Genomic DNA, 25,340 nt, shown 5'->3' on the forward strand with positions numbered 1-25,340 from the left:
CTCTTGTGGCACCTTAAAACATGTGCTTTTGTTGACTAGTTATACATGGTTACCCACCATGGGAATTAATTTTTCAACTATTGCAGCTCAAGCATGCAGTATACATAAAGCACAACTACATTCTAGCTATGGTTAAAACCAGAACAGCATTGCACTTAGTGCCTTCTCAAATGCAAAAACTTAAGTGTTTTTTTTCTGGTGGACAATGTGCAGCGACAATAATAGTGTTGTTACTCGTGGGTATGTTTTCACAAGATCACCTCACCTTCCAAAGACTTCATGGATGTATACCTGTCCCACCTCACTGCTTAAAGTACATTATTTTTCCCTTCTCCTATTCAAAACCTTCCCATTTTTCTTCATTGGCTCGAATGCTTCACAGACTTCCACATGCAGGTCTTTCCAGCCCACTGGCTTTGTTCTCTGGCCTCTGATTTTGAGGGTCATTACCAGTACTGTAGAATCTGGGTATTCAGTGGCATGCTGAAAATTGTAAACCTTTACAATGGGAATAGCTCTGACTGTAAGCGCTTAGGAAGAGCTTGGGTGTTGTATATGACAACAATGTCCTTGCAATAAAAGAGCACGTTACTGGAGTGAGCATTTGCATGCTCGGCTAGCCGTATGTGCAGTCTGGCATGCTCTTGTGTTGTCTCTGGCTCCTTCTCTCGAGAGGCATTCTGAGAGTTTGTCAGCATTCCCGGCTGTTGTGACTCGCCTGTGTCCTGTGGTTTGACTGAGAACAACTGGAGTGGAAACCAGAAAGGCCCCTGCAAGCTACTGATAACAGAGCAAAATAAAGGTAATTTCCGACTCGCTAGTTAACAATGGATGAATAAGTCAGGTGGTGACTAATGAATCAGTAAATTACCTACTGAGCTGGTGGGGAGATGTTAGGGAGACAATAGCAGTTTACTAAGCAGCCTGTAAATAGGGTTTTTCCGATCACAGTCTCTTGCACACCCCCTCAGCCCCATGCAGAAGAGAACACACTGAAAATTATCATTTCACATTCCCCCGCTCCCCGCCCCCCATGGTGTGAATCTAAAAGATCCCATGATTCCATCTTTAGTTCTCTCCTTCAGTGTATTAATCATATCTATCTTTCCCCCCATGCAAGTAGGCTGGTTGCTAGGAAGATTCATGGCTTGCTGGTGAACAAATCAAATCCTCCTACCATTGCAATTTCCACTTTAAAACTGCTAGGCACCTCTTCCAGCATTTTGTCTCGTTTGGCTCTCAAGAGTCCCTTGATGGCTCTTCTTTTTGCTCACAGTTTTCTTCTCCCGTTTGCATGATTCAACAGAAGATGGAGTTGGGGGAGGGGGAGGGGGCAGTGGACCTGACAACAATGGTAGGATTCGTGGCAGGCCCTCCATTTTGAACCTGAAGCAATGACCAAATGGAACACATCACCTCTCAAGAGACAAATGATGGCAGGGAAAGTGAGGGCAAGATCAGATTATGTATGTGGGTTCCATACAAATCCATCTGTGGTAGCATTTGATGAAAGTGACAGTGGAAAAGGGTATTCAGTGAAACAAGTGATTTGCCTAACAGAAGTCCGCTTCTCCAGTAGTGCTCAGTAAATAAATTCTTTTTTCTTCAGAAGTAGCTTAATTTTGTCATGCCCTCCCTGCAACTGCAGGTTCAGATTTGTAACATGATGCTCAGCAGTTAGATTTTGGTGCTTTGCCCCTCTTTATCCTGTCCTGAACTTCCAGAATTTCCTTTCTAGGACAATATTTTGGGCTGTTGTTATTAACAGTGCATTACTAAGCAGATTTACACCATCCATTAGGCTTGGAAGGAGGTGGGGTGTAACTTTGTGTTGGACTTTTTGCAAGAGTCCTACGTTCAGTCATGAAAGAGTTAAATTGTTTTTCTGTTTGTTTAGTCAGATAGCTAGTTAGCATAGGACCACTTAGGCTTCGAGAGAAGTTCCGGCCAGAGAAAGTGGGTGTCTTTAGTCTTAATGAGGGAATCCAGGATTGTCTATTGGATGAGTCAGTTTATTGGGGGGCAATTAGCTAGCAACATATACTAAGGTTTTATTGCTCTTTGTTCCATCGTCTGCTACTACAGTCCACTGCTACTACTTCACTAGAACATGCAGTCATTCTCTCTCTGGGACCTAGCTGAGACTGTCAAGATGTAGTCAGAAACTGTTCCTTGTTTTTCCTACCAAATGTACCCTTTTTACCCTATTATGTAGTAAAGTATTTTATAGAGCTAGAATCACAGAAGTCTGTCTACTTATTTCCATTGCACTATTATCAAACTCTGAAACTCTGCAAACTTATATCTAATTGCTGTGCAACCGCCAACACTTTGCTTAGGACTTCACCATTAAATCCACACACAATCTTGCAAGTGTTGTTGGTTAAGACTCTCCTCATCTTGACTAGAGGATCTTAGGGCCTGTGCAGGTCACTTTTCCAACTACTCCAAGGGCTATGTTGATCAATTCTTACTCTTCAAAAGCAGCAGGTTTAGTACTGCTGAACAAAATAGTGGAAAACCACTCAGCTCACCAAATATTCACAGTGTTTCAATGACATTTGGCACCCTTGGTTCCCCTGGCAACTGCTTTCTTCTGCCTCCTTTGCCCTTGGGGTCCTCCGGCTCATCTTTTCACACTTCCTTTTAATGTGACTGTATCTGTGTTGTCCTATGAGACATACATTGCAACCCTATGATGAGTTACTCCAGTGTAAGCCCGTTGAATCCAAATGGGCTTAGACAAGAGCAACTCTGCATAAGAGTGTGTGTCTGATCCATGTGTGTGACATGGTTGACAAAATTCTGCGGGACACCAAAGCCAACAGGACTAAATGGCAGCATGGCAAGTGAGGGCAAGGGCTGTGAGGGCAAAAGAAGAAAAAGAAAACAGCACAGATGTTAATGCATTTGCAACAAATGCTAACTATTGCTTTTTAAAAAGATACTTTTGGGACACACCAAAGTGAGCATGGGACAAAGTAAGTCATCCTTCACTGTGGCAAATCCATGAAAATTGCTTGTAAAGACTTCTATTCCTTTGCCTCTCCCCACCTTTCCTACCCATCTCTTGTTGGCTGTAGAGTACATCTGGGGTCACGTTCCCGCAATGTTCCTCTCATGACCTGCAGTGTAAACCCAGAAGCCCCTTTTAGTGCTATGCATTAATGATTCTTCAATCTCTGTTGAAAAAATGAGGCAAGAAAAAGGCTCTGCCTCTCTGTTCCTTTGCCTGAATCTTCCATTTCTTGGAGAGAGGACAGTGGCAACTGGCAGCAAGTAATACTATGGCAGCAATTACACCCTCCATCACTTTCCTATCAAGGTGTAAATGGCAGCAAATCACATCCCGTCATGCTGGCTCTGACCTTGATTTCTGAAGGTTACAGTCACAGTCGGGTTAACCATAATCCAGGCCCAAATTTTTCCCAAGATTGTGTACCGTTGCTTCAGCTAGTAAAAGTTCATGACGTGAAGCTAATGAGGGGCTGTTACAGGCGCTGAAGATATTGCAGGAAAGAGTGAGTAAGCCAGGAAGAGGGAGATTTGCTCTGAGCCCAAGTATGAATGCAGACTTGGATCTACAATCACTTCTAGCTACGCTCTCTATGGAAAAAGTGCACATAGGTGACATTGTAAAAATCCTGGAAAGATCTGCAAGTGGATTTACCCTTTTCAGCCATTACTAGGATTTGAGAGACCCGGTTTCAAATCCATACACTGCGAGAAAACTCACTGGGTGACCTTGGAGTAGAAAAGAGTGAGAGTCCAGTAGCACCTATAAGACTAACAAAATTTGTGATAGGGTATGAGTTTTTGTGAGTCACAACTCACTTCTTCAGATACTTTGGGCCATTCACTCTCTCCAACTGACTTACGTCGCAGAGTTGGAGCTAAAATGGGGGAGAGACGTGTACTGACTGGAGTGCCTTGAAGGAAGGGCATGATAGACATATTCTACCTCTGGCACACAAACAGAGCATGCATTGCTCTTTTACTTGTGTTGCAACACCGGTTCTGCAAAATTGGATGGGGCTGCTCTTTGCCGCACTTTAAATCAGGGCTTTAAAAAAAAGATTTAAATAGGGGAGAGCTCTTGCCTTCATCCTCTGCTGGTAAACTTCCCAGAAGCCATCGGGTAAGCTACTGTTGGAAACAGAATCATCCCCTTTGATATAGTGGTGTTCTCATATTCATTGTTGACCATTGACCAGCTGCCTGTTATAGGATGAAATGACTCAAAGGAACCCATATAACTTTCCTGCACATCCCCAAACCAGCATATTATGGGAAAGACTAAGACAGAAGCTGCCTGGTGGTACCTTTTTGTGTTTTACCCTTTTTCTGTTGGCTTTGTGGAACTTTTCATAATTTCTTCAGGACCATTTGGTGGACTTCTTACCAATCATACACTGTCAGCCTGTCTTTATCTAGAATATAATACTCTTTGATTGACTCAGCTGTAATCGCCTTCAGCCAACCGGCTTTTAAAACACTCTCCTGCTTAGTAGGAGTTAATGATTTAGTAAGTGGTAACTTATGGGGGCTCTTCAAGGTCAGCCGTTCATACTCCATTAAGTCTGTGTGTTTCCATCCCCTGACCCAACACAGTTCTCTCATCACTCATGTCTCCCCAACGTGTCACTCCTGTCCTAGATAGACTCCTATCCCATTTCTGATAGAGCGTCACATGGCTAGGTTCAATTCCAAGCAGAGAACTTAGAAGAGGAAGATGAATTAGTGTGGGTGTGTCAAGCGTTAGCAGGCTGTATGCCAGATGGTACCAAGCAGTCTAAATAACTCAAGTCTATATCTGAGGTATGAATTGCTCAGACTGAAGGAGCCAGGGCAAGTGGTTCTTCGGTCCTTTGACTCCTGTGAGCTGGCAGCTGCAGTACTAATAACCACTGGCCATCTGCAGTGGTGGTGCTGAAGTGTTGTACCAGAATGAACCAGTTAGTGGTTCCCTCCTTTGGCAAACTACAGTGGTAGTGGGGAAAAGTAAGGCATATGAATAGAGATGGGCACGATCAGCATTATGATTTGAAAAAAACCCTGATAATGGCGTTTGCGCCATCGGGACTCCGCTAATCGGTGCTGTCCACGGCAACCGATCCAGCAGTCGGAAGTTTGCTTGTTCGGGGCTTGATCGGATCGATCGGTTTCTGTTCGGGATTGCAGACACTCAGGCGCCAGTAATCTATTCCCGGGGCAATGGAGCCAGGGGAATGCCTGAGCTGTGTTTGCCCTCCTTCTGTCGCCCTGGAAACGCGAATGGAAGCCCAGCTTTCCTTGATCAGCAGGGCTTCCTTCCAACCACGGAGCAGCCAGCAATGCATCACCATTTGGGAGAAGAGAGGGAAGGGAGGGGGAAGGGGGTGTTCTGTAGCCACCATGGGCACTCCAAATGTTTTTTGCTTTTTAAATAAACGGGGCTTTGTAGGAGGAATGGCTGTTTTTCTGTCTGTCACTCTCTGTTTTTAACCTGCTTTTAAAACACTGTATTTTGTGGGAAAACCTCATTCACGGCTCTGTGTGTGTGTTTAAAAGGGAGTGGGTAAAAGCTGGATCCAGATGCTTTTAAACGGATCCTCATGAATTCATATGATTTTTATATTGAAACAAAACAAAACAAAAAGGCTGTCATATTATAGATCATGTCCTAGTCTACAGACAGCAACAAAACAATCATGCATCCACTAATCCGTGGCGCTGTCATGGCACAAAAACATGCTAAAAAAGCACGGATCCGCATGGATCCTCTTGATTTTTACATGGGGCCACCCAAAATCCAGTATACTGTCCCAGATCTTGTCCAATGCCACAAACAGGACCAAAAGATCTAAAATATGACAGACTTTTTGTTTTGTTTCAATGTGAAAATCATATGAATTCATGAGGATCCGTGTCTCAGATTCATGTTTTTTCACCATAGCAGCGCCAAATATTTTTGGATCTGTGTTTTTTATATTTCAGTCTGTGGACCTGTCTGTGATATGTGATTTGATGTTTCATTTGTGTTTTTCCTATTTAAAAAACCATAGGATCCGCGAGGATCTGTGTGGATCCTGGTTTTACTTTCTTCCTGTTTAAAATATGCTTTTCGAAGACTGGCTGCTTGCTTTTAAAATCGGGTGGGGAGGAATGGAGGATTCTATCTCTGCTTTTTTTTAAAAAAGCTGGCTGAAACATGTTGACGGGGTGTCTCTCTCTCTATTTGGAGAGGCAGGGACGGGTTAAAAACTCCCCCCCCCTCTGCTCTAAGTGCGTGTGTGTGTGTGTGAAAATGTCTCCTCCCTGAGGGGAGGCGGCTCATCGCTGGGTTAAAAACTTTCCTTCCCTCTGCTCTAAGTGTGTGTGAGTGGGGGGGGGGCGCCCCTCTGCTTTGGCCTCCCCGATCCCCGATCCCTGATTGAAACGGGACTTGTTCGGTGTGGATCGGTGATCTGGGGTTGTCGCCAGTGCGGATCCACAAACAGCTTGATTGGTATTTTTTTTTGGATCATGCCCACCTCTACATATGAACCTTGGTGACAGATACCCCTGTTTGACACTCCTGGCTGTTCAGGTATCTAAGTTTGTTCAGATATTTAAGCATACTTGAAGTAGGCAGTGGACAACTTCAAAAGTGAAGTATACACTGTCCGGATGGGTTTTTAACATTTGTATTCTGCTATGGGTTTTAATGTTTGTATTTTACTATGTTATTGGCTTTTAGTGTCTGTGTTTCATTTTAATATTGTATCATTGATTTTAATGTTTGTATGTTACAGGTATGCTGTAAACCTCCTTGAGCATCAGACATGGTAGAGAGGCAGTATATGGAATGATTGAACGAATGAATGAATGAATGAATGAATGAATGAATGAATGAGAAAGGCAGATGTTTCCCACTATGGAATACTGAGATATAGAGGAAGGCCTGAGAGCCACTGAGGTATAGTAGTTAGGGTGTGATGAAGGTTCAAATCCACATTCAACAATAAAACATGCTGAGTGATCTTGAACCAGTCTTGCTTAACTTATTTCTCAATGTTGTTGTAAATGGCGGAAATAAGAATGATGAACACTGGCTGGAGCTCCTTAGAAGAAGCAGGGTGGGGTGGATTTAAAAAGGGCAAGAAAGATCCTTTGAGTTTAAGAGAACAATGGATCCGTCCCCAATAGTGCATGTGGATCACATCTGATCCCTCCCTTCCCGATTAGGGAGGGATTTATGTGCCTTATAGGTCGATTTTTTTTTCATGTAATGGCTGCTACTATTACATCATGGCCTGTGTTTCTGAAATGTCTGTACTATGTAAGAAATGACAGGTTTAGTAGCTCAAACCTGCAATGCTTATCAGTAGATGAAAAATGTTTCTGTGCAATAAGTCTGTCTTGCAATGAAGACTACCTGAACGGTTTCCAAAAAGTTGCCCAGGGCTTTCCGTCAATTGTCTGGTGCACTGTAGCTCCAGAAAAATGAATCTAAGAACAGGGACAGGGAGAGTAGACCAGTCCCTAAAGTTCCTTCCATCCCCAGATGTCTGGTGTCTCCATCATCTCTCCCTTGCAACTTTCTGCCCACATCTTGGTTTCCCCCCATAAGTTTCCTGTTTTGAATTGGGATGCTGGCGAATGATCGATAGCTCCATGAATCTCGTCCAACTATTTTTATTTGAGCCATAATCATTCCTAATCCAAATTTGAAGGGAAAATGTATTACATAGCCTAATCAGTCACATATATTGCACTTTGCTTTCAATTTAGTGAAAAGCAAAACCCATTTGCAAGGCAGAAAGATGTGAAATGAACATCTTTCCCATTATGTGCCTTTAGACAGATAAAGCAACACCAATATTTTAATTCAATGGTTTGTCTTGGCAGGTCCTTGCCTCCCCCCACCCACCCCCGCACACTTTCCAACCCTTTACACTCTAAAAATCAGGGATTCAGCCTCCACTAGAAGTGTCATAAGGAAGCCATCAGTGGAAGCAATCACCCTCCAATTTATACTGAAGTATCTGTAGATGGTCCCTGATGGCAGGATTTTGCCCCAGTAGGATGCAAATTTAAGACAGATTTTCAAACTGTCAGATGATTTATTCTTAAGACTCAGGCTTAATTGGATTTGTCAAAGGATAAACCCGAATACCTGGTTTATTCAAAGGGGCTGCACAATTCTCACGGACAGGTTGATGCACAGAGGGGTGGCATCAGCAGGCCACTCAAAGGTAGAGCCAGGATATTTGGCAAAAGACCCAAATAAAAGTGGGCTTTGAGACTGGTCTGCATTTAATTCTTGGTTCATGTAGAAGCTTGCATGAGCGAGTCAAAGAGGCAAGCGTTAAAAACCGGTTTGTTGTAGTGAAATCCAGTTCTGCAGCATCTGCCAACAGCAACTCAAGTGTCACTCATTATCAGAGAGACCCCACATCCTTTTGTGCTCTCCATGTGGTAGACTTGTTTTTTTAAAACAATTACTAACAGGATCAAATTATTAACAGCGTCAAAAAAGGAGACAAATGAAGTAAGTGTGTTACAGTGCTAGTTTAAACCTAAAGAAACTATCACGTGCAAAGACGTTCCTGGCCTTAGCCCCTCATATCTACATGAGCACCTGTTTCCTTCTGCTCTGCCACGGCAGCTTCGCTCATCTGAACAGGGCCTTCTGCAGGTGCAACCCTGCAAATGGGAAAACTCAACAGCTGCCCATACATGTGCATTCTCTCTAGTGGCCCCCACCTTATAGAACAGCCTGTCTGAAGAGGTCAGGAAAGCTCCCACTCTCCTAGCTTTTTGCAAACTGGGCAAAAACAAATTATTCAGGAGGGTAACAGGGCTATAAGGAAATGGTTCAAAGAGATGTTTCAATAAAGGGATAGGGATAGTAGGTAAAGGTAGTCCCCTGTGCAAGCACTGAGTCATTATTGACCTATGGGGGGATGTTGCATCACGTTTTCTTGGCAGACTTTGTTACAGGGTGGTTTGCCATTGCCTTCCCCAGTCATCCACTTTACCCCCAGAAAACTGGGTACTCATTTTACTGACATTAGAAGGATGGAAGGCGGAGGGCCAAGCTACAAGTGACGAATGACACAGGTTGGACACTTGTCAGGTTCCCTCAAGTTTTGATGGGAATTGTAGGCATCCTGGTCTCGCAGCTTCGCTCTCTGACTGCTGTCCAATGGACTTTTCAACTGTCACTTGTCCAACATTCCGCCAAGCTGCCTACATTTCCCATCAAAACATGAGGGAAGCTGACAAGTGTCCAACCTGTGTCAGGTGTCTCTTGTAGCTTGGCCCTGAGTCAACCTTGAACTGGCTACCTGAACCCAGCTTCCACCAGGATCAAACTCAGGTTGTGAGCAGAGCTTGAGCTGCTGTACTGCAGCTTACCACTATTGTGTACTGTCATTTATTACTGTCATTTATTATGTCATCAAATTGCTTATGATACTTTGTTTCAACATTGTGTCAGCTCTGTATCAGATTCCTGCTTATTTTCAAATTTTTGCAATTTATACCCCATTGTATGGTATATTGAATGTTCCTGCTGTTGATTGTATTGAAGTATGCTGTGTAATCCACTTTGAGTCTCAGTGAGAAAGGTGGACTATAAATAATGTAAATTACATTTTTTTAAAGTTCAAGTTCCTCCATAGTCATAAAACCACTGGCTGACTTTGGTCAATTGTTTTCTCTCCATCAAACTTACCTTTTGGGGATCAGATGGAGGAGAATAGAACCTTACACAGTGCCCCAAGTTCATGTTAATTAGGCCTGTGAGATGCTACAGTCCAGGATAATAAAAATGGAGTCTCTGTTTTGAGGGGCTAGAGGGGAAGGCTGACATCTTCATGTCCTCCTTGTGAATTGTATGAGGAAATTCACTGAGCACTGTCGGAGACCAAATACTGAATTAAATGAAACCTTGATCTGTGGTCCAGTAGTGAAATCGTTAAGAACAGACAATCATGTAGTCATTCATATATTTCTTTTTATGTAGTTTTCCCAGGGCTTTTTTTCTGGGAAAAGAGGTGGTGGAACTCAGTGGGTTGCCCTCAGGGAAAATGGTCACATGGCTGGTGGCCCCGCCCCCTGATCTCCAGACAGAGGGGAGTTTAGATTGCCCTCCGCGCCACAGCAATCTAAACTCCCCTTTGTCTGGAGATCAGGGGGCGGGGCCACCAGCCATGTGACCATTTTCAAGAGGTTCCGGAACTCCATTCCCCCACGTTCCAGCTGAAAAAAAGCCCTGACTTTTCCAGCACAAGTACTGTTCTATATTTTGTTTTTTAAAAATGTTAGAAGCAGAACAGGCAGAATGGCAGTTCAGGGGAAAACCCAATACATCACAAGACATTTTTTTTTATAAAGGTGCCTGAACCCATTAGGAATAATAAGAGGAGTTAACAGGAAGCTGGATATTATTAAGAAGGTAGAGTTTGGCCTGGTTCTGTGATTTCACATTTATTTACCAAATAAATGCCTCTCGATTTATTTCCAAAAATAGATGCTGAAACCCAGATGCCTAGTTTTCTAATTTTCCATGTGGCAGGTTTGAAAGAAGCAGGAGGCATTTAGCGATTATCATAAGCATTTACATTAATATAGTGCTTTTAGTAAACAAAGTCTCTACAATGCTTCTCACACGTTTCTGAACTTATTATATTCTGCCTGCCTAATTTATTTCTTTAGCCACTTTGCAAAAAATGATTGAGTTGATTTTTTTGAAGGTGGCCTTAAGGTGGAGGGCAACAACAGTCTAACATATAAAAATACAGGTGCTGATGTTTTGAAATACCAGTATTTTTAATCGTGTGTGTGTGTGTGTGTCTTCTTTCTTGAAGGGCAATGTCAGTGCAAATTCATTGTGCAGTAAAACAGATGGGTTGTAAAAGAGGAAGTTTGGGTCTGGAGCTGAGATGAAACTGCTCGTAGCTTTTCCTGGGGAAGTGATGAGAGGCAAACCTTAAACTAGCTGATGGATATGCTGCTGATGAACTGATGATCAAGTATGGGAGGACATAAGCTTGGTCTTTAAACCAAAAATGAATTGTTCAGACTGTGGAATCAGCATGAGAGCTGATTCTTTTTATCGGGCTGTGTGAAACCCCAATGACCCTTTGTGTCAAGCACTGAGGCAGAAGCTAGAATATCCAATAACAACAACAACATCAACAACCTTGTGCTTATATACCATTTCTACAAAGTCAGTGTTATTATTATCCCCACAAACAGACACCCTCTGAGGCAGGTGGGGCTGAGAGAGCTCTGAGAAAGCTGTGACTGACCCAAGGTCACCCAGCTGGCTTGAAGCGGAAGAGTGGGGAATCAAACCCGGTTCTCCAGATGATTGTCCTGCTGCTCTTAACCATTACACCAAACTGGCTCTCAGTCTACATTGGCAGTGTCTAAGTAGAATGGAGATGCATCAGCAGCTCCATCTCGGTGCTGAGTTGGAATGCTGCAAATTGGATGGTCAAACTTAGGCCGAATCCACACGCACTCACCATCTGCTTATCTTGCGCAGTCATGGCAGTTGGGTTCATTGCGCTACCATGCTGTGCATCATCACATTCACCCTCTCAGTGCATCTCCGTGGCGCAATCAGTTCTCCACACGCCACTGAGTAAAGCGTTATAGTGGGCGGTTCCATCCTCCGTCGTCAGCGTTGATGGCGCACGTCACTTCCCTTTTTAAAAAAAAAAAAGTTAATTTTGCGCTGTACTGATATTCTGACTCTTATGTAGGCAGAGCCATGGAAAAGCCAGAGTATTTATAGGGGGGGAGAACCAGGTTCCATTCAAAGCCGAGAGCGGAAAGTAACTGATGGACCATCATAAAGAACCATCATCTATTTCTTTTCCCACGCAAACCGCTGCTCACTAAAGTAGGTTTTGAGGCATACCAACCTTTCTTTATTGTGCAAATGCACTATGAAAGCCCTTTAAAAAAAAAAAGGCTGAGCAAAAACAGATTTCCGCCATTATCACATGGTACGGAAAGGAGGAGCAATTGTGGAACGGTGATGGCGGGGGACACACAGAATGGGAAAGCGTGTGAGTATCTGCTTGAACAGCGCCGCGGTTGCGAAAAAGGGACGGAAACAAAAAGGAAGTGTGGATTCAGCCTTACTGTGTTTGAATGAGGCAATCCGACACAAGCCAATCACTCAGTTGGTTCAATTTGTGTTGAGCTGCTGCAAAGCCTGCCCAACCGGTTTGCTTTGGGTTCTCCCAAAGCCGTGCGCATGCAAAGATGCTGCTGATCCAAACTGATTGGCATCCATTAACATAATTTAAGACTGTTTAGATGAACACAGAAGGAAAGGATTGTTTTAATGTTAGCTACCGTATTTTTCAATGTAAACAGTAGGCCCTCTGAATGTAGTACCAGTACGTTTGCCAACTCTGGCTTGAAAAATTCCTGAAGATTTTGGGGTGGTGCCTAGGGAAGGTGGAGTCTGGGGAAGGGAAGGAACTCAAGAGGATGTGATGTCACAGTGTTCAGTGTCCACCCTCCAAAGTTGTCATTTCCTCTAGCAGAAATGATTTCTGCAGTATGGAGATCAGTTTTAATTCCTGGAGAATTCCAAACCCCATCTGGAGGTTGGCAACCCTAAGTACCAGAAGGATGCAGTTCGTTGTCTCCTTTGGGCTTATACTCACATATGGAGAATCTTGATTTTCAATTAGAAAGTGGGGGAGGGGCAGGCCAGAGCATGTGCACTGAAAAAATCTGAAACAGCAAAAAAGCTCCCAGCGAAGCTACTGTTATGTGTACTCTGTTCACCGTATGCCTTGCAAGCTAAACACTCTTCATTTCTAAAAACTGATTGTGTGATTTTTGAGAAGCAGTCTCAAAATTTTTCACACACCCCCATTTCAGTTTCCTGCGATATTTGGCTGGTAATTCTCAGCATAAAAGACATTGCTGCTTGCAAATGGATTGTTATAAAAAAAAAAGACACAGACGCTCTTTCACAATGTTGAAAGCCCAGTAAAATGAATGCACGGAAGAGGACCGTGGTCATTTGGCCTACTGCCAACTTCCATGGATGCAGTGGCTGTGAATGCTCAGTGCCTATGTGCATAGGGACAGTTGCAGGTCCTTTTGGGGGGAGGATTGGGCAGACAGTGTTCAGGGCCCCTGCCTGCCTATGGGTCTGTCCTTTGCCCACTCATAAGCTCTCACACATGCACCACCTGCAGTCACAGCTGCCAACACTGCCTGCACACCCTTTTCCCAATGGTGCTGGGTGGATGCAGCTAGGAGTGTTGCTGCCATGGCCATCGGGAACACTGATGCTTTGTGCACCAGCCACATGCCCTTCTCCAGCAGTGCTAGGCTAGGCAGCATATGCAGCTGGCTGCAGAGGTGACAAACCACTCACAAGCAAGCAGAGGAAGAATGTGAGTGCTGGCCTGAGAGGTGATACATGAGTAGGGAGTCAGCAGCAGGGGCCCCGCCAGGAGCCATAGGCCTTGGCAGCTGCCCCACCTCAGGGTATGCTGACACCAGCCCTGTGTGTACATATAATTTGAATCCACATTCTTCACACAATCAGGGCTCATTTTTTTCTCCAGTATATATGGATCTCCCCCTCCAGGTGTTCATTTCATATTGTTTCCAACACTCTAGAATCTGTTTCCTATGGAACAACCGAGCCTAGAGTTGCCATCTCCAACTTGGAAAACTCCTGAGGGCTGTGCTTTGGGGGAGTGGAGTTTGTAAGGGAACTGTACTCTCACTTCTCAAGCTGGTAGGGTAAGCGTTGCAGGGAGGCTCACTGGCATTGCAAGACACAGCACATCACTTTCAGCACAAGAACAGAACTGATCTCATCACATTTTGCCGACTCTCAAAGATTTGGCCAAAACCTCTATGGTTTTGTACCAAAACGTGGTGTGTCACTCTGATGCAAATTTACGCTGTCCCCCTACCAAGGTTGCTGGTCAGGGCAGAGGCTCCCATGCTCCCACCCTCTGCCCCTCCCACCACCACTCACCTGGCAAGTGGAGAGAAAAGAGGGGGAACATGCCTCCCAGATTTGCTCCTGGGGTGGTGAAATGACATCACTCCCAGGAATCATGCCCAAATCGGCCTGGTTCAAAGTGCACATGTTTCCAGATCTGCACAATAACTTCATTTCCTGGAAGTGACATCATCATGCAGGCCTGGGAGCACATGCATGCAAAGCAAGTGCTTGAAGAAAAAACAGAAAGGTGAGTGCCAGGTCTCCCCCTCCTGCTGGGAGGGTAATGAGACCTGGCAACTTCAGTCTCTGCCTCTAGGTTCTGGCAGGTTGCCAGCTGCAGTTGGCAAACCTATTTGGCTCTCAGGATGCCGAACCATCAAGTAGATCAGAAATACCAGTAGTCTACAACATGAGGGAAAGCGACAGACCCTCCTGCCCTCTCTAAATGGCACCCTGGGCAGTTTCCGCCTAGTTGGAAATTTCCCACATTGGACTTGCTGTGCTGGTCTGTGTAAGAGAGAAAGCAGACAGAACTTCACAGAGAGAAGCCCACAAATCCCTTTTTCAGCAAAGCAGTGAGAACTCTTTCTTCCTTTCTTTTTGAGTAACAACTCCATTTAAGGTTACAATAATATTTAACATTCCCTTCACAATAGCATCGGCATAAGGTTGAATCCTAATGTTAGACATTCTCCCTTTGTCTTTTTTTTCATCTTTGTTCTTTTGCAAGCTTTCCTCCTTTGATCTCCTGCACCATTCTGTTTCTGTCTCTTTCTCTGAGCAGGAGGGTAGCTTTCTCAAAAAAAAGCATCATTTCATTTTCCCCGGAGGTCCTCAGGGGCACCTGGCACATTTCACTCACTTTGTGTCACCTACATTAAATGAACCCTGGGGGATGGGGGGAATTCCTATTTACACATAATAAACAGGAGAGTATGAAAAAGTGGGAGGAAAACTAATACATTATTGATTAAAACAATGGCACGGCACATCTGCTGAAAGGCAGGTATCGCCCATGCCAGTCCATCAGCATTCTTTTCACATCTTCCTTTCATTTCTGAGAAATGCAATGCAAACCTTTCATTTTCTCTAGTGTTTTTTCAGGCTGATTTGGGGGCGAATGTGGCAAACCCTAGTTATTTGGTGGAGTGGGTGCTATTCATCATTGGAAAGCTGCCTGCCTTGTCCGCTGCTATAAACAGATAGTCCCAGTGCTGAAATCACTGCTACACATATGAAAGCCAGCTTCTAACTGCCCACCCCACGCTCAATATAGTGCAACCCATTTGTGTGACCAAGAAGCAGAACCCAGGTCAGAGCAGTATGTGGCTAACAGAAAGCTTGGTTGACCCTGAGTTCTATCTAAGACTCAAGGGCCGTTCTCCCATTCACCACTGTGCATAAATGCACCCAATGAAACTCATTCCATTTAATGTTCTGTAAACCTTGAGGAGCCCTCAGGTTTGCTGAAAAATCTGACTTCAGAAAAAAATAATAATGTGGGGGTACATGGCAACAATGCTGCAAATAGCAACTGGTTTAGGTACCAGTTTGAGTTGCTGAAGCAAACTGAAGAGTCATGTGAAAACTGGAAGTGGCAAGGTGAAGGTGGTGGGAAGATGGGGTCAGTGGGACAGAAGCCGGAGCAGGGGAATAGCAAGATTTGATTCCAGTGGCACCTTAAAGACCAACTAGTCTGACAAAGGGAGCTTTGACCCTCAAAGTGGTGGGCAGTGATGGGCAGTTTATTCATCAGTGATGGGCAGTTTATTCATCTACAGTAAATGCATTCCACTCTACATGTCTGCCTCCCTCCTCGTTTTCTTGAATTGCTTTGCCAGCATGAGCAGAAGAGTTACTGTTGGAAAGGCAAGAAGGAAGGGAGGGTAATAGACTGGGAGAGAAGCCCTGCTTGTCTCTTTCCATGAACATGTCCATGAGTTATAATACGTCACAGCTGTTGTCATGCTTATAGAGAGCAGGAAGTTGCGTCAGTGGACCTATTCCTTTGACGAATGCATTCCTTATATGAACACATGAAGCAGCGTGTGGTCTACCAAGGTCAGTACTCCCTATTCTGACTGGCAGCTGCTCTCCAAGGTCTCAGGCTGAGGTTTTTCACATCACCTGCTACCTGATTTGTTTAACTGGAGATGCCAGACCCTGAACCTAGGACCGTCTGCATGTAAAACAGATGCTTGACACGCAACCCCCCCCCCCCATCCATAATCCTTTCCTCGAGCTAGAACAAGGAAAGCAGAAACTGGCTATAATGATTTTAAAAAATGTGATCCTGCTCCCCAAAGAGTTGTGCTTGCCTGCATGTACAAATGAAGCAGCACCAACAATTTCAGTTCCGACTCTTTTTTCTTTTTTGCAACATTTCCACCTGCTTTGGCCCATCTGGGGTTCCATCTGGAGTTAGATTTGTTAACATAGCTAGCAAATTCCCTTCCCGAGCACTTTTTTTTTTGCTGATGCAAGAGCTTCCAACAACTGTAACAAGCATGTGAAAAGTTTAGCTGTTTAATGGCAACAAAGGCAATCATTCTCATAGTTCAAAAAGTGCCACATTTGTTTGTAACCTTAAATCTTCAAATATTACATGACTTGGTATCCTAGTGTTTGGCAGCTGGGTTCCCATGGAGCCAAATCTAGCTCTGGAAGAGCAACGAACAGAGTTCCAACCACCTAGAGGAATCTAGCACAGCAGAAAGCGCTCCTGCCTTCCCTCTTATCTTCCTTGTGCTTCCTAATTTCCCAGCCAAGTAGGATGTGCGTCTTTTACCCAGTTGCATGGCTACAGTTGTTACAAAAGAGCCACTTTTCACCTGCACACGGTGGGTACAAGCAGAAAAGGGCCAGTTAACATCTGGGAGACATAAAAGGCCCATCACACATCTGGTGCAAAGTCCTTGTGTTGTTCACCAACAAACATAAGCACTTCATAATCTGGAAGGGTGCTATCGCTCTATTTCCCTCTCTTCTGCCATCTCACACATTTTCCTTCTCCTCATTGACCTCTTCCCACCCCCGCCAAGATGAACAACGCCCCTCACCCATCCGCCTGCACCTTGTAAAGTCAACATCGTATATCATGATTCAGTATGGTGTAATGGTTAGAGTCAGATCTAGAAGACATGATTTTAGCGCCCCAGTCTGCAGTGAAGGTTGCAAGGGAACCAGGTATCTGTCCATCTCCCTTTCAGCCAAACATACATCTCAGAAGTGTGGTGAGGACAAATGGGGAAGGGAGGGCTATATACACCAGCCTGAATTCCTTGCAGAAAATGTAGGGTAAAAATGTACATCTGGGGGGGGGGGAACTGCTTCAAGTTTAAACGTGTGGAGATGGACAGTGAGAACGGAGACCTATTTATCTTGTACTTCCTCTTCCTTAACTTTCTGGCTGGCTCAGAATTTTTATTCAAGTATCTTGGAGTGGCATATATATATATATATATATATATATATATATATATATATACAGTCATGTACCCCATCATCTAGACAACCCCTTGAGGTCCGTAAGGCTAAACACAGATGAGAGTGAGTCATAGATTAATGGAAAATAAAACCCCTCATGTTTCCCCCATCTAAGTCCAACAGTTTATCCACTATACCACCTGCCCTAATAAGCTTTCAGGAAATACTACTATCCATTTTTCTCTCTTGGTAGGTGCCTGTGATCGAGTGCTAATTTTTTCTGGTATGAAGACACAGTGATGGGCAACATTGGCTAAATTTCTGTCTCTCCTACCAGTGTAAGTGGCCAGAAACAGCTGTTTCAGAGGTGGGGTGCTAGGGTTGGCAGCTCAAGGTTGGGAGGTTCCAGGAGATTTGGGGGTGGAGCCTAGAGAGGGTGGGGTTTGGGAAGGGGAGGGACCTCAGCAGGGTGTAACACCTTAGTGTCCAACCTCCAAAGCAGCCATGTTCACCAGGGGAACTGACCTCCATGGCCTGGAGATCAGTTGTAATTCTGGGAGATCTCCAGCCACCACCTGGATACTGGCAACCCTAGATGCAACAAAGCATGAGGTGTGCTTTGACAGACCCCACTTGAGAAGGAGGGAGAAGGGAAAGGCCCATTTTCTCCTACAAATGCATCTTGTCAGCTTGCTCCATTAGCTCCAAGGTTAAAATTATGCACTGCTATTCCACAGGAGATTATTTTTCTCCCTTTGGTGTTCTTCTGAAGGAAGAACTGAGTCCAGCTTCTTGTGTCTTATTGATTATAAATAAGATGTTCATCCTTCTAAAGGCCGTATGACTATGTTGTAAATCCTTGATGTTCTGCAATTGGTCAATGTGTCTGTGGTGAAAAAAAATCCACCTTTTTGAGATAAATCTTTGAGGCATTTTCTCCCCTCCCCCCCCTTTAAGTGTATTCTGCTTTCTCTTTGTTATTAAGTTGCTGCGGCTAGAAAAATTTACTAATAAGGACTTCTAGTGCTGCCGTTGCCCTTTGGGTGCAGAAAAACCTGTCCAGCGTTTTAAAATGTCAGCTAAAATGAGAAGATTTATCAGCTTACTTCCTCTGTCTCTAAGCCGCTTTTATTTCGTCTGGTGCCTGCAATTTGTTTCTAGAATCTTCCCCCCTTGCCTCTTTTGCCTAGAGCTGAAGGCATGGGTATTAATGACCAGAGGCATCCACTACTCATGAGGCATTCAAAGTTTTCTTTGAGTGTAACAAGTGGGAAAATGTGTAAGGATCGATCTTTTTAGCTTCTCTCCCTAAGAGTCCTAAAAGAGGGTGATGCTTAGCAAATACGGTTTTCCTCATTGTAGCAAGTAAAATAGGACAGGAAAACAACATTCGTATGTGGGATTTCTCCTTTAAAGGATCAAAAGCAGGAGGTCTCAAGTCTTGCTGATCCTCTGAGCACTTTTAGAATTTTGGGAAAGGGTAATGTGTGTTACCACAAAATGGCTGTCATGAGGCTCAGTGTCAATCACAAAATGGCTGCCACAGGGAAAGCAGGATGATCTCTTTGCTTTGGGGAAGAGGCACTGTTTGGTTTCAGCTTCAAAGGAAAAGGGGTGGTATGCTTCCTGCACAACCACAGGGAGAGGTTTCTATGCCCAGAAACATGAAGTCTGTGGCCAAATTAGAGTTGGCTACCTGTAGGTGGGGCCTGGAGATTTCCAAGAATTACAGCTGATCTCCAGATAGCAGAGATCAGTTCACATGGAGAAAATGCCTGCTTTGGAGGGGAGACACTATGGCATTATACCCCGGTGAGGTCCCTCCCCTTCCCAAACCCTGTCCTCCCCTGGCTCTACCCTCAAATCTCCAGGACTTTCCCAACCTGGAGTTGGCAACCCAGGTCAAACCGAGGGCTCATGACTAGCTGGCAGGGACTAATCCTAAACTCTCATTTTTTTGGCTGTTCCATTCCAAATCTTTTTTATCCTCAAGACTAAAAAATCAAGTGGGAGCCAGAAAATGTATTTATGTCCACCACAGTGTTCACAAGCACCACACTAGAGATCAGTGATCCAGAGGAAGAAAAGTCCTAGTCTATCACAATCCTAGCCATGTTCTTGAGTCCTGGCCTTGACAATCTGCCTTTCAACCTATTATGCGTATGTGTGCCTTCAAGTCACAATCAATTTATGGCGACCCCACCAAGTGGTTTTCAAGGCAAGTGTGGAGCAGCGGAGAGTTCCCATTGACTTCCTCTTCCTTGGTGGTCTCTCATCCAAGAACTGACCCTAACAAGCTTTTGAGATCTGACAAGATTAAGCTATCCCATGCCACCTTCCCACTTTTCTGTAGTTCAAGGGTAACTTTCCCCTTAACCAGGGCTCATTTCGAGGGGGAACGCGCTGAAACGTAGTTCTGGCAGTTCCCCAAAGAGGTCACATGTCAGGTGGCCCCGCCCACCTGACTCTCGGCCATTTTGGGCCCGTTTCAGCCTGGATTGGGGCCAAAATAGCCCAGATTGGGCCTCTGACAGGTGGTGGACCACTCTCCCACTCAGCAGAGGCCTGATCTTGACAATCTTGGCCCCCTTTTTGGCCATTTTCAGCCCCTTTTTGCCATTTGGGGCCCAATTTCGGCCCTGAATGGCCAGGATTGGGTCCCAAACTGCCAGGATAGGTGATGTAAGGGGGGTGTCATATGCAAATCAGTTATGCTAATGACACACTGCTGGTGATGTCAAGGGACGTGACATATGCTAATGAGTTATGCTAATGAATTCCTCCAGCTCTTTTTCTACGAAATGACCCCTGCCCTTCACTATGACATTTCAAACAGTTGAGCAACCCACTCACTTGCAGCATTCCCACATGTTTTACTAGGAAAAACTCTACCACATGCCACTGCTGGTAGTGTAAACCATGCTTGTTTATTCGACTGTATTTGTGCTGTGTGGGTTGGTGGTGTTCTTTTTCTGCCTGAGTTGTAGAGAAGGTTTAATTCCCCAGGCGCCTTCTTCCTGCCACCCTCCAGGCACACCTGTTAACTGGCTGTGCAATGAACGAGCTGCTGTTCCTCTCAGTATCATGGACATATATGCACTCCGGGAAAGCATTGTTTATAGAGCAGAAACAAACAGTGGATGTGATATGAATATTCGCCCGACTCAGCTCGAGCTTTCCTCTGCAAACTCTAGAAAGGAAGCTTGTGGAGAAAAGATCCCATTGCTTTTGGCTGTAAAAAATAAAATTGATAACAAGCAGAAGATTCTTTTTCTCCTTAGACCACTGCAAGAAGGTGACACTTGCCCCCTCGTAAGAAGGCTTGCCAGAGGAAAGAATCAAAGGCTCATAGATATTTAGAATGAAAGGATAGACCAAAAGGATGTCTATAACAAAACAACTAACCTTCCGAGGCAGAGAAAACCTGCACTACAGAAATGGCCGGTTATGACAGGCAGGTTGGAGATGAAATGCCCCATGACAGGCAGGTTGCTGATGAAATGCCCCATTGGAATGGCAGCAGGTGTCAGGGTTTCTAAATGTATCAGGCAGGGCTTTTTTTCTGGGAAAAGAGGTGGTGGAACTCAGTGGGTTGCCCTCAGAGAAAATGGTCACCGCTCAGCGGCGCGGAGGTCAATCTAAACTCCCCTCTGTCTGGAGATCGGGGCGGGGCCACCAGCCATGTGACCTTTTTCAAGTGGTTCCGGAACTCCGTTCCCCCAGGTTCCCCCTGAAAAAAAGCCCTGGTATCAGGTATCCACCCTTACTTACCTCAGATTGCCAACAGTCTACTTTTCCAGAAAACATTTGAGGTGAAAGGAAGGTATTTATAGTCTGAGGTCTTTTTCTTCTCCCTCCCCCCCCCCCCCCGTAAAGGGAAATGAACAATAAATCACAGGCTAATTCTGTGTGTGTGGAAAAATTTCTGCCATGGCTATTGGTTTACGAATTTTCACCACTGAGTCTCTATATGGTCCTTTTCTGTCCTCATCTATGAAGTTCATGGATGGCTGAACTAGATGATATGGCATCCCTGGGGATGCCCTTGAGATACCTGCCATTTTGAAGCGTTGAATTCCTAGACAGAAACTCCTTTCAGCTGTGCCTCAGGTTCTCACATTTCCTATTATATAGGAATAATTTGGGATTGTGAGTAAAGGGTAACAAAGATTACCAACTCCAGGATGGAAAATGACTGAATATTTGGGGGTGGAGCCTAGGGAGGGACCTCAGCAGGCTACAATTACATACAGTCTGCTGTGCAAAACAGCCATTTTCTCCAGGGGAACTGCTCTGTGTGGCCTGGAGATCAGTTGCAATTCCTGGAGAGCTCTAGGCCCCACCAGGTGGCTGGTGGCCCTAGTATTCATGTGATAGAAAACTGCTGCAGGCAGTTTCACACGTTAACCAAGACAAATTTGGGTCTTGCACAGAATGAGTCAGCCCTGGCTTTCTGAGCACACCCACATGATGACACACATGCTTTTCACATTCGCACACTACATTTTAAACGTATTCTTAAAATATCTTAAGTGATCACTGAAAACAGAACGTGTGAACCTCCAAGCAGGACTTCAGAGCTTGAAAAGGCTTCACATTAGGGTTGCCAGGTCCCTCAAGTCTCCCAGCGGGGGACTGGGACGCTGGCTCCTACCTCATCAGGGGCTGTCCTTGTTGTGCCCGCTCCCGGTGTGCGTGATGACGTCACTTCTGACATCATCACACAGGGAGGAAGGGCAGAGAGAGTGGGCAGCTCTCTCTGTCTCTCTCGCCGCCACTGCACCCCTTGTCCCTGTCAGCTCAGACAGCACACGGGCAGCGGCGGTGGCAAGAGAGCTCTCACACGCTCTGCGGCCGCTGCTGCCCCGGTGCTGCCTGCGCCGGCAGGGACAAGGGGTGCGGTGGCAGCGGCAACGAGAGAGAGAGCAGGCTGTGGCCACCGCAGCTCACTCTCTCGCCGCCTCTGCCCCTGTGCTGCCCGCACTGGCAGGGACAAGGGGCACGGTGGTGGCGGCGACGAGAAAGCAGGCCGTGGCCACTGCAGCTCGCTCTCTTGCTGCCGCCGCCGCACCCCTTGATCCTGCTGGTGCTGGCTGCAGAGTGACAGTGGTGGCAGCAGTGAGAGCGGCGTGCTCTTGCGACTGCCACCTGCTTTCTCTATGCCACCGCCTGCTCTCGTGGCGCGGGAGCATGCCCTGCACCCAGGGGCGTGCCATGCCACCTGGGGAGGGGGCGCCCCAGGGAGTGCGCCCCCCTGCCCGCCAGGTAAGTGGGCGCGGGGGAGGGTGGGATCGGGAGATCCCCCGCCCCGAGCAGGGGGATGGGAACCCTACTTCACATAGTATATTCTGGGTAACTTTCCCTTTGTCTCTTGGGCAAGGAAGTTTGTTTCTATTTTTGAAATGAGGAAATAACCTTGCCTTGAATTTCTTTGTCAAAGCAGTAAGAAGTAAAATTACCTACACAAATGAATATTTGCCTGAGGACTATTTGTATCTCCTGGAGCAATTAGCAGATTCCAGCATAGCCTGCCATCGTCTTTACGATTTTTTAAAAAAAGTCTTATGTGAAGAGCTTGCAAGGGCTAATGAAGCAAAGAGGGCCGGAGCCACCACCCTTGCTGTTGGGAGGTACGGGAGCTGAAGGCTGTCTGACTGAAACGAAGCCATTGGAAGTAATGGGGTGGACAATCTCAGTCCATTACTTTTAATGGGATTGAGAGTACGTGTGTTTGAGAATGGTGTACTGACACCAATATAGGCAAGGGAGCTATTTTCACATATCACTCACATTATGGCTTGCTCGGGGAAAATGGGCCCCTAGCAATGGCAGTCAAAATGCCCTCAATAAGTTATGTGGTTTGGCAGCATAACAGGAGTGGTTAGGTCACATAATGGCACTTGCGCCAAGCATGGGCTTAATTCAGGCAAGGCAGTGTAATAAGGAAGCAAAGCTCTTACAACAGCCACCAAAAAACCAGATGTGCCTTTGGGATATCAGCTGCACAACTGTAGGCTGCATTGGGAATAAGCCTACTCAGAAGTAAACACCAAATTTGTCCTAAAACAAAAATCTGACATGGGTTTTCTGTCCATACTTTTTCATTGCACCCTTCCTCCAAAGAGTTCAGAGAGTAGCATCCATGGTCTCCCACACACTTCCTGCCTTCCATTTTATCCTGGCAAGAAATCTGTGAGACACGTTAGACTGGCTCAAGATTGTGCACTTGAGGGCCAAACTACAAGTGACAAATGACACAGGTTGGACACTTGTCAGCTTCCCTCAAGTTTTGATGGGAAATGTAGGCAGCTTGGCAGAATGTTGGACAAGTGACAGTTGAAAAGTCCATTGGACAGCAGTCAGAGAGCCAAGCTGCAAGACCAGGATGCCTACATTTCCCATCAAAACTTGAGGGAAGCTGACAAGTGTCCAACCTGTGTCATTCATCACTTGTAGCTTGGCCCAGAGTAGGGATCGGAATCTGGAATTCTCAGATCATAGTCCAACACTCTAACCCACTACGCCATGCTGCTTCTCTAGATGTCCATGTTTCACTCAGGAGAAACCACTGTGGGAAGTTTGAGAAGTTTAGTAGGATTTATTAACTTTCACCTTGCATGTAAGAAACAATTACTTTGATTCTCTTTTCAAAAAGTGGGAAAGCCTCATCAGAAGGAAAGGTCAGAAGTACAGCAAGACTTAACCAATGTCAAGGTTCACATTTCTTCCGCTATGGAGGAAATCCACAGAGGCCACCCGACCCTACTAGCCTGAAGTGATTGCATAGTTCTTTCTATTGGTGAAATGTTCATTGTTTGACAAACACAATTAAAGACTCTCAAATGCTTTGAACAAATAAAGTCAACATGAGTCTCCTACATGTTGTTTTATAAAGGATGAATCAAGTTTCTATACTATTTAATGAAACTAGGCAAATTCACTGATGCCCCCCCCTTTTTTTTATTAAATCCCTACTATCGATTGCCTGGGGAATGTTGACACATATTGACATAGGACTCTGTAGTTACATTACATTTTCTATGCTACTTATCCCCTGAGTAAATTAGCTTTAATTTGGAGTGATATGAAACACTTCCATATTTACTGTTCCTGTGACATGGGATGTGCTCAAGTAGCTTCAGAGATCTGATTCCAAATTTCCATCTACTGATGGCAGCAGGGTTGCCCACTCTAGGTTAGGAAATTCCTGGAGATTTGGGGGTGGAGCCTGGAGACAATGAGGTTTGTGGGAAGGGAGAGTCCTCAGCAGGGTATAATGTCATAAAGTCTCCCCTCCAAAGCAGACATTTTCTCAAGGGGAAATGATCTCTGTAGTCTAGAAATCAGTTGTAATTCTGGAAGATTGGCAGGCTCAACCTGGAAGTTGGCATTCAAATTCTAGTTCAGGCTGGGAAGTGTCTGCTTCCAAATTTCTCTGGAAGTGAAATTGAGTTTTCTGTTTGGTATAGAACGTAGCTGAGGAATTTTGGCAGAAATCCAAGGAATTCTGTGGAGGCTGGTGATATTTGAGGAGGCTTTGGGGGTAGGAGTAGAAGTATTGTATATCTCAAATTGCCCGAGAAGATTTTAGAAGAGTGTCTCAAATTCTTTTGAGCTTGAATCCTCCTGGGGTTTAGGCCTGATAATTTGTATTTTTCTAGCCTTGGTGATTTCATTTTTGAGAGCAGGGATGCTAACATGCGTTCAGAGAAGATGCTTTCTGTGAGCTAGAAACTGATAGCCCATCAATGATCCCTGGAGAGCTACAATCCTCCTGGACCTAAGCTCATTTTGGAGACCAGTCAAGCATAACTGAACATATCAGTTTTTCAGAAATTCTGCTTTCACTCAAGTAAAACTAAAACAACTAAAAACCACTTCACAAGTTTTAATGCAAGAATTAGCATTTGGAAGGCCTGTCTAGTTCCCGACACATCCTTTACAGCCA

The sequence above is a fragment of the Eublepharis macularius genome, chromosome 14 (assembly GCF_028583425.1).
Source record: "Eublepharis macularius isolate TG4126 chromosome 14, MPM_Emac_v1.0, whole genome shotgun sequence".
In the NCBI taxonomy this organism is placed as follows: Eukaryota; Metazoa; Chordata; class Lepidosauria; order Squamata; family Eublepharidae; genus Eublepharis; species Eublepharis macularius.